Below are 10,098 nucleotides of genomic sequence, written 5' to 3' on the forward strand. Positions count from 1 at the left end.
AGAGCCTAGAATAGCAGGAGAAGGTTTGATGCACATATGCAGTGGGTCGAACAACACAGAACCAAATCCAGAAGCTAGACAACTTTTTTGGTTTATGCAACAGGCATGCAATTTCAAAAAATGGGTGCCACGTTGGAGTCCTGTATCCTGCTTGAATCACTGTACAGTTTTGATATGTGGGTGGTGGCTCAGACACCTGAAACCAGGCTAAACAAAAAAAACCAACGATGGATTAAGCCTGATAACATGTAATCGTATGAGTAGCCAAAGCCTGATATATCTTATTCCTCGTTGTCATAGCACTCCATTGTTGTCCAAAAACTATTAAAAACACAAAACATTCCTTCATTACCATGAACATACACTGTAGTTTATTTTTACTGCTGTAAAAACTCCCCGAATTACTAAATGTGTATTAATACACAGCTGAAAGTAGTCCCCCAACAAATGCACTATTTCCTCCTGTTAGCTGTTGTAGGGAACTTATAAGCCTTTTTTTCTTTTAAAAAATGAAACTATATATTTTGACCAGTGTTTAGTGGGAACCAGTGGGCTTGGTGCTGAGTACTACAGGCAGGTTAGGGAAGCTTGACAGAGGAACATACTTTTGGTTTTGATGTTTTAATGGGATTTACTGACAATAAGAAAAATGTACACCATCTTTATCCTTGAAAGTGCTGACTGTCAGCTTTAATCCAACGATTACACTCTAAATAACCATGAAGAAATTGTAGCCCCAAGGATATAAGGCTACGGTTCTTACTGTTCCAGGTTTGCTTTTAAAACCCTCAATTACCCTTAAAGCTGCAAGTCAGCACTTTAACCTCATAGTCAGAGTCCAGTGGGCTGGAATATAGAGCCAAAACAATAAAAACATCCTACTTTCTAACTGCACTGTGTTATTGCTGTTATTGCACTGTATCAGTTCACGCTGTGTCTTTTATTGTGACTGAACATATAAACTGTACACGTATTGAGATATAACTCTGAAACATACACTGAGTAGTTACCATTTACAATCAGACACAGCCATGTGTGCTGGTCTGACTTCTGGATCGTATCGGTGTTTTTCTTGTGTCTATCATGCTTTTTTAATCCTCAGAGTCTAAGGTAGAGAAAGCATTTTAAATGGCTCTGCGTCTCCGAAACTTCAATCATGCTTTTGTCATTTGAAAAAAAAAAAAAAAACAGTATATCTTGTGTATCTTTTCAATGCGAGTAGTGCTCTAAGGTGACTGTGTTCTCTATATCTGCCTCCATTGTTACTGTACAGTGGGTGTTTTTATCTGTGCTCTTTGCCAAAATCGGGGTGGAAATTTAATGTTTTCTATTAAAGAAAAAGAGTGATTACAGTGTTGATTTATAATTCCACATCGGGTTTGTGTCTTTTTCAATCGACAACTGTGTGTATCTGTGTGAAGGTGTGTGTGTGTGTGTGTGCTTTTCTCTATATCAAACAATAGTTGTAACAAAGGGATCACAAGTATCTGGCACAGAAAGTGCTGTGCAGCTTCAGTAATGTTCAGAGAGGGAATAGACAGGAAAACAATTTACTTTGTAGATGTATCTGGCACAGCTCGCTCTCTGTCTTTGTGAATCATGACCTTCAGTACGGGTGCACAGAGATGAGAGCGGGGGGGGGGGGGGGGGGAGGAGGCTGAGTACGTCTGTGTGTCTCTGTAGTTCAACAGGCAACAAACAACAGAGGCTCAGTGTGTTGCGAGTGCCATAAAAACTTGTCATATGTTGCACCGGACCTTCAGCCGGAGCACACTGCACGCATAATAAACCACACCTGAGCTGTCCTCACGGCTCGCACCATCTGCTGGTGGTGATGCCAAGTGATTCCCTGTCACTTATGTGACACGTCAGATCACATTTGATCTTGTATTTGATCAAATGAGTGAAAGCAACAATTAATTACATGGAAGTTATTGCTGAAGGCCATTTATATGTGAAAACCTCGTTAGAATCAGGGCCAATGTCAATGTTACCAGCTGACATCATGTAATTTATTACACTGATAAAAATATTTAATTTTTAAAGCGCGATACTTGGATTAAAGGGATAGTTCAACATTTTGGGAAATACACTTATTTGCTTTCTCATTGAGCGTTAGATGAGAAAATCAACACCACTCACATATTTGTACTGGCTGCAGCCCTGTTAAGCAATGCGTGTTGGTGGGGATGTGTTGTTTCAGGTACAGGTGAGACAATGAAATACAATCCAGAAAGTTGAGCTGGAGCTGCAGATCAATGCATTTAAAGGCTTACCAGATGCCAAAACACTCAACATTGGTTTGTTATACTCACAGACAAGATTTTACAACTCTTACTACTAACTATTAACTTTTGTCACGACAATCGTGACGTTACAACGTAATCCACCAGGAATGTGCACTTGCATGTATGTGATTGGCCAACACAGCACTTTGCTGGATGACGTTGCATTGTAGCAAAAATTGATTTGCGCTTTTTTGTTGAGGCCTCTGCGGTGGCACCCCGCTGGTGTCAACGCACTGCAATCATTCAAATAAAAGAGAGAACATTCCTGAAGTATGAAGCGAGCCTGGCTCTGTCCAAAGTCACTTTGCCTTTGTCCAGCACATAACTCCCTTAAAACGTAATTTGCCTTTTTTAGACTTCGTTATTTTAGACAGATTAAATAAATTTTAATTAGTTGTTTTTATAAGATGCTAGTAGGCTAGCTGTTTACCCCTTCTTCCAGTCTTTATGTTAAGCTAAGCTAACTGGCTGTTGGCTGTAGCTTCATATTTAGAATACAAACATGAAAGTGGTATCGATCTTCTCATCTAATTCTTGGCAAGAGAGCGAATATTTTTATATATATATTAATATATGTTCAGCAGCTGCTGGTTTCTGTTCATTTCTGAACGGAACGAAAATCAATTAACAGATTCAAATAGCTTGAGTTGTGTGATTCATCACAGTGAACATCAAGTCTGCATTAATTCATTAATTTCATTATAATTGTGTGATAATGATTGATTTACCTCCTAATTATTACATAAATTAATGTAGACTTGATGTTCACTGTGACAGATTTCACAACTCAAGCAAGATGGATCCGACAATTTATTTTTCATATCATACAGAAATGAGTGACAATCAATGGCTGCTTGGAAGACATTAAGGTTTCAAAGCAGCAGTTTACAAAATGTAAAGCAGATGTGATTTGTTGGTGATGGTGTTCATATTTGAAATGATCAAATTTGGTCATTTTAATCATCCAAAGAATTCAGTGTTTCATCTAGAATAGTGAAGAGCCTTTAAGACTGAGTTCAGACCACCTGGGGACTATAAATGTCTCATTAGGACATGGTGAGGGACGTTTTATTGCGGTTTTATGGATTGGAATGATGGTCTGACACATGACACAGAAATAATACCCTGGCTGTGGTCAGGGAGTAACTCCAACCATACGCTATAAGAGATGGACCACAGCCGATGTATGATTCTTAATAAAAAGGTCATAATAATCTGCTGTCAGCCTTTGGGAGGCTCAACCCTGCACTGCATCTGCTTCCTGTCATTTTCCAAACCAGCGGAGAGAGCAAACTTCTAAAGTCTGACAGAAGACCCACAATCTCTCGGTAGCACCATCTGTGCTTCTTTTCACGTCTGTTCACCTCTTTATCCTCGTTCCATATTAAACACTCAGAAGGTGGGGATTAGTATGGAAACCGTCCAGATACACTGGATGTGTTTGTGCTTGTTATCATAGTAAAGCAGAATGTGTGTGGAAGAGCTGGGCAACGGGGCACAAAGGTAACATCTCAGTCAGTTAGATTCATAACAACTACTATACTGTAAAATAGATATTTAACCCATCACTGATCTGTCTGTCAAAGTATGAATTTGGGGAAATATGTATGAAATGATGCACAAAACATAGAATATTTTCATTTGATGGAATGGTGCAGCCATAAAGAGATTAATTCACTAGCAAGGACCATGGATGGATGTAAAGGGGGGCGTGCATGGAAGGAGGATTTTGTCGGTTAGGCTGGTCTGAGAAGGATCTAATGAAGACCAGGAATCAAATCTCAGTTAACTAATTAACTTCATGTCTTGGGTTTGAATATTTCACTCAGATGGAACAAGATATACAATAAAGCTACAGCAGCATTCGATACTGTCAGAAAGTATTTACACAACTTTAAAGCTACTTAAGGTGGAGAAAGGAAAAAAAATGTATGTTACAGGACAAGGATATATATATATATATACTACTGAGGATGTAAAACTTTTAAAGATCACAAATATATATAGTTTAATTTTCTTAAAAGGCTTAGTAACTTGCTTAAATATCTGGGCACTGTAGTTTTTTACAATCATTACTCAAACCAGAGTAAAAGATGCATTTGTTGGGAACGATAATATATATATTTTCAGCCGTGGTGTATGTTGGACTGACTCTAAAGGAAAGTTCATGATAATGAAGGAACACATCACCCGATGCAACACTGTGACTCATAAAATTGTTTTTAAACTATGGAGCTCTGCAGCACAGAGGAATAAGAACGTCAGACCTTGGATACACACAATACCTTTTAGTCATGGAATCAGTCAATCTGAAGATAATGGCTTTTTATTTGACTTACCTTACAAACACTATACAATTTCAGTAATTGGAATTACAGACATTAAACTATTAATCAGCATCTAGACAGTAATTAGATGTCTGTGTCTGGCTATCAGTCAGGGCTGCATAATAAATGCACCGGGGGACAGTTAAAGCAGACAGAATATAAAACAGAGAGAAGTGCAGTGAAACAAGATGGGGGCAGCAGAATGAAAGGAGATCCAAACTATTAGTGACAACATGAAACTATAACGGATAAAAGAGATTGAAGAACTGAGAGGACGAAGAGGATGAGAGGGAGGAAAGTGGAAGTGGACATGAGTGACAAATACAATTCATCTTAACTCTTATTGCTGTTTTCTTTATGTTGTGTGTTCTATGTTATTAATACTGTAGCACTTTGAGTTTCACTATGAATGAAAAATGCAGTACAAATTTAATGTATTATTATTTATTATTATTAAATACTGTGGGGAGCTGGAGAAATAAGAGATAGAATGAGAGTGAGAAGAGGTACAAAGAGAGAGAAATGTGTTGAGAAAACAAGGGAGGAGGAAAGAAGGGGATAGGAAATGAGCCAGGGGAGCTTTCAGCGAGGCTGATTATCACATCTGAGGTGCTCCATCACTCCCTGGGTAGCACCTGCAGCTCTGCAGCTCATGATAATACATCCTGAGTCTCCTGAACTATCCCTCCTCCAAATTTGGTGAAGTGTGTCAGAGTGAGGGTGGATTTGGCAGAAACAAGCAAGAGACTGCTGCCTGATCACATGGAAGATGGATGAGTTTTGCCTCAAATCCCGTTAAGTGTGTGTGTGAGATTAGCTGCACGTCTGTAAGGACCATAAGGATGGAAACACAAGGAAACTCTTCAAGCTAACAAGCCTGATAACTGACAGATACACTTAACTTACCAATGCAACAGCTTTCCAGTCACTCCCTCATCCAATCATTCTTTAATCTCCATACAATAGACACTCAATAGTTTATTCTATAGTGAGCAGTAAATTCAGTTTGTACATGCCATGAACAACACTTTTTTCATTTTATTGTTGTTATTATTATTGTTGGCACTATATAGTCCCTAAAGTTCACAGACAGTAACTATGATGCATGATATGGTAAATAGGCAGTGATTTCAAACACAGTCAATGACTCAATCAATGACATTGAGTTTGCTAACTGCCAGTTAGCAAGACAGTTAGTAAACATATTTGCACCATTGAGTCCTGTCGTATAATTGTCAGTAAACCATTCATCATTGGTGAAACAGTTTAAACTGCGTAGAATTGGACAAAGCTCAATAACAGTACTGTTCCTCTTTTATTTTACATTTACATGCTTCCATTAGAGCAAATTATACACAACAATAACAACAGCTATTATAATTATGCAGATGACACCCATAGAGTCTCTCTGCTAGGGCTTTTATAACAAATCAGTGATTGGATTTGTCTGAACTTTCTTCAGCTAAATGCAGGAAAAACTGAGATACTGTGTCTGTCTGATGCAGAAAAGAAGAGAGGATGAGAGTTAACGCTCATCTTGACTCTTAGACTCAGAGTAAACTTTAACATCAGTTACAAAGACTGCATCTGCAAACAGTCAACAGCACAAATTCATATGTCAAAGTTCAAAGTTGAACTTGTGGTGAGAAATACAAGCAGATTTACTTCAACCTCACAATCAATCCTTTGATTGCAGCAAATCTGTTGAAATAATTTGAAATGTTGCAGTTTTAAATTCTGCCCAAAGAATGGCAAACAGTAAATGAAGTTCATCTCAAGACTGATTTTACAATTGTGTGTTGTTGTGTCTATGCATATGTCTGTGCATGAATGCTGCACGTAAGCGTGATAATATCCGTGAGGAAGTGAATGTGTCCTCTCTCTGTCTGCTAAACACTGTGTGTGATTGGATTGTGTGTGTGTGAGAGCTTAGACAGGTGGTGGAGAGCTGAGCATCAGGCTTGAATCCTGGGAGGCGTCTCTCCAGAGACAAACTGAAGGACTATAATTTCACTTCAGTGTCAGCAGCATTGCTGTCTCGTACATAGAGAACATAATCACATACCAGCCAGGAGCACCGCCACCCCCACTTTCCTTTACACACACACACACACACACACACACACACACAATGGATCCACTGTGGAGGGTTACAACAATATATATTCAGATTTTCTGATGGCTCAGGCTGATATTGATATTTTTATTAAATATCAGTCATCAGTCAGCCAGTGCTGTCCACCTCTGACATGATGGTGGCTCCTCCCTGAATAGTGAGCAGATCTCTTCAGCCTGGTGAGGGAGGATTGCACTTTAAAACCTGAAGAAGCTACAGTGTAAACCGCTCACCTTCATTAAGTACTGGTATTATTCTCCTGGCTTCCTTTAGTTATGATTATTAATAAGCACACAACAATTTATCAATGGAATTAACATTTCAATATCAATTAAAAGGAAAATGTTTAATTTCATTAACTATTATTACTCCATGATGGTTTAGAAGCAATTCAATGGATTTGTTTATTGTTATCTTTTTATTATTAGCATGTTTTCCTGTTCATTGTGACACACGTAACTTACTGCCTGCTGCTTTACCAGTTTTTTTTCTGGGCTCTGACTCATGTTGTTACCAATCAACCAATCATGAGTCAGATACAGCCACCAAGGGTTTGACTCATCTTTATTAGCATGTGCTGAAGGTACAGTAAATCCTACTGCTGAATCCATGTGTCAATGTATGAATAAATCAATGAAAAATAAGTTATTAGTTATTTTTAGTGCAGGAATATCAAATATTTTTTCAAACAATGTTTTTATGTCAGTATTTCTCCCTGCATGTATTCATCAGGTTTTAAGACTTGTCCATAAACAGGTTTGACAGTTTGTTAAAAGGCTTCAACTGTAAATAAATAAATAAATAAATAAATCATCTATGACTTTTCTGTCTGTTTTTCCCTGCAGCAAGACTGAAAAAGCAGAACCATCCATGAACTGTCTATCCTTAAATTCATAATCATTCATTTGAATACACTCTACAGCTCTCTGAGGTTGTGTATTGAGCTAAATGCTAATGCCAGCATGTCAACCGGCGTCTCTCCAGACACAATGACAATGCTAACATGCTGATGTATCATTTTACCATAGCGGCATCTTAGTTTAGCATGTTAGCATGCTAACATTTGCCTATTTGCACTAAACACAAATTACAGTTGAGGCTGGTGAGAATAGATTTGCAGGTATTGTCATGAGCCAAAGTAATGGACAAAGTAAAAATTTGACTTGATGATGTCGGTAGAATATAAATCAGGGGATCGCCGAAGGGACGTGACTTTCAATACATGTCACTCAAAATCACAAATATTAACCTCATGGTGGAGCAAGTGGAAAAGTCAGAGGATCATCAAAGTCAGTAGGTTTCCTCCTCTGGGAATCGTGGATGTCTGCACACAATTTCAGAATGCATCCAATAGTTGTCGTTGATGGACAATAGTTTGATTTTAGCATGGTCAACGGCTCAAAATACTACAATACCCATGAACCCCGGGGGTCATCACTATGGAGAAGAAGGCAGTCAGAGGCATGTATCAAAGTTAAGACAAAAACATATCAACATAGTTTCTGAGTGTAAAGTTGCAGATTGTGTTTTCAGTTTTCTAAACATCATAATCTTTAGTTTCCACTCACCGTTACCGGCGCACGTAACAGGCTTAAGCTTGGTGATTTGATTTTTCTTGCCAAAATATACCTTAAGAGTCATAGTTAACTTCTACATTGAAATTTTTATGCACACAGTCTTGTACCTTCAACTTTTTATCAAAGAACCAGATATTTTAAACACAGTTGTTCATCTTTTGTTCTGATGATTTGAGAGTTTCATGCTGGTCCAAGCTGTAGAAGCCTGAGTCATGTGACGCAGTCTATGGGAAAACTAAATGGGATTTTTAGTTCTGCAATGAATGGTGCCTGAAATATCTCGTCCCAGTAAGCAGGTCTATTTCATAGGTTTTAACTGTAGCTGTAACTGTACCTCTACTCCTCCAAAACAGTAATTTAATATTGATTTGGGATTTGGGTGTTATATGTTATGTAATGTATGTTTTATCATTTTAGAAATGAATCCCAACTGAATGCATTTTGTTCCGTCCAGCATTAAAGGTTCTATATGTAGAATTGTGAAGCAATTTACATGTATTAATGTTTTTTTTATTGCCAATGAGTGAACAGTTGTCTGTATCAGCCTGCGGACTGATTTCTATGTGAAAGACGAGGGTCGGATTTTCCACAAAAATCCAACGGAAGTGATGTTTTTTTGCACTCCCGAGTGCCTTGCCTGTCTCACACTAACGTCAACAAACGACCAGCATAACCACACAACACAACAAAAACGGTGCTATCTGACTAGAAACAGCCTGCAGATATTAGCTCTCCAGCTAATGAAACAGCTAGCTGCCTCCATCAACCGCTGCACATTTCACAACAAAGCACCCCCACAATGACAAGTCACCCACTCCCAAGCACACACAGCTAAAACAACATTATTTCCTCAACAAAGGAACAGAAAACAAACTGCAGAGCGATAGCAGAACATAGCTTACCCCTCTTGCTTTTCCTGCTGGTAGTCCAAAGGTTGTAATAAGCACACATTTCACAACAAAACTGCAAGGTTTTGCTCCCGAGCCACAGCTCGTTGCTGCCAGGACACAGTTCACTGAGCCTACTGATGTTTAGTAAACACGGTTGGTAAAAAAAAAAAAAAAAAGTTGGTGGTTTGGATGGTTGATTAACGCATATTTGTGTGAGTTGGGTGGTGCAGATTGGCTCTCACCTGTCAGAGGCCACAGTGCAGCAGGAGCCTCGCACATGTACATACTGCAAGGTGGGGGGGTTAACTAACTGGGAGTGAGAGACGCTTTGCTTAAACACAGTGCAAACACAACGTTAGAGATCGTTCATGTAATTATGAGACGTGTAAGCGAGGAGAAAGACATCACCTGCAATAGTCTCATGCCACGAGCATGTGCACAAGCACCAGGATGTTGACTGCACCTCATTTAATAGCAACGGATGTCACTAATGAGAGGAATTTCTGATTCCTACATACACAACCTTTAATCTTTGTGGCAAATGGGAACAAAAATATTTCTGAGACACTCAGACCAGCATCAGCATGAGCATCACTGCATCAGTCCAGACCTTCATCTGCCACAATAGAGGCTCCTGAGTCAAAAGTACCAGATGGGCAGCATGTAAACATAGCACAAAAAGTAAGGACATTTGTGTTTGGTAGATTATTTCTTTGTTGTAACGATGCTTCTTGGCAATAAATCTTATACCGTTGGAAAGCCTGTTTATTTCCCTTTAAATGGAGCCACATTTGTAAGGAACATGCATTTGTGGGATGAGCAGCAGAGCTGAGTATGTGGGTTGCGCCCATGAAAAATATGCCAAATCTTCTCTGCCGATGCCAAACAGCTTATTCTGCC

This window comes from Thunnus maccoyii, chromosome 9 (genome assembly GCF_910596095.1).
Source record: "Thunnus maccoyii chromosome 9, fThuMac1.1, whole genome shotgun sequence".
NCBI lineage: Eukaryota > Metazoa > Chordata > Actinopteri > Scombriformes > Scombridae > Thunnus > Thunnus maccoyii.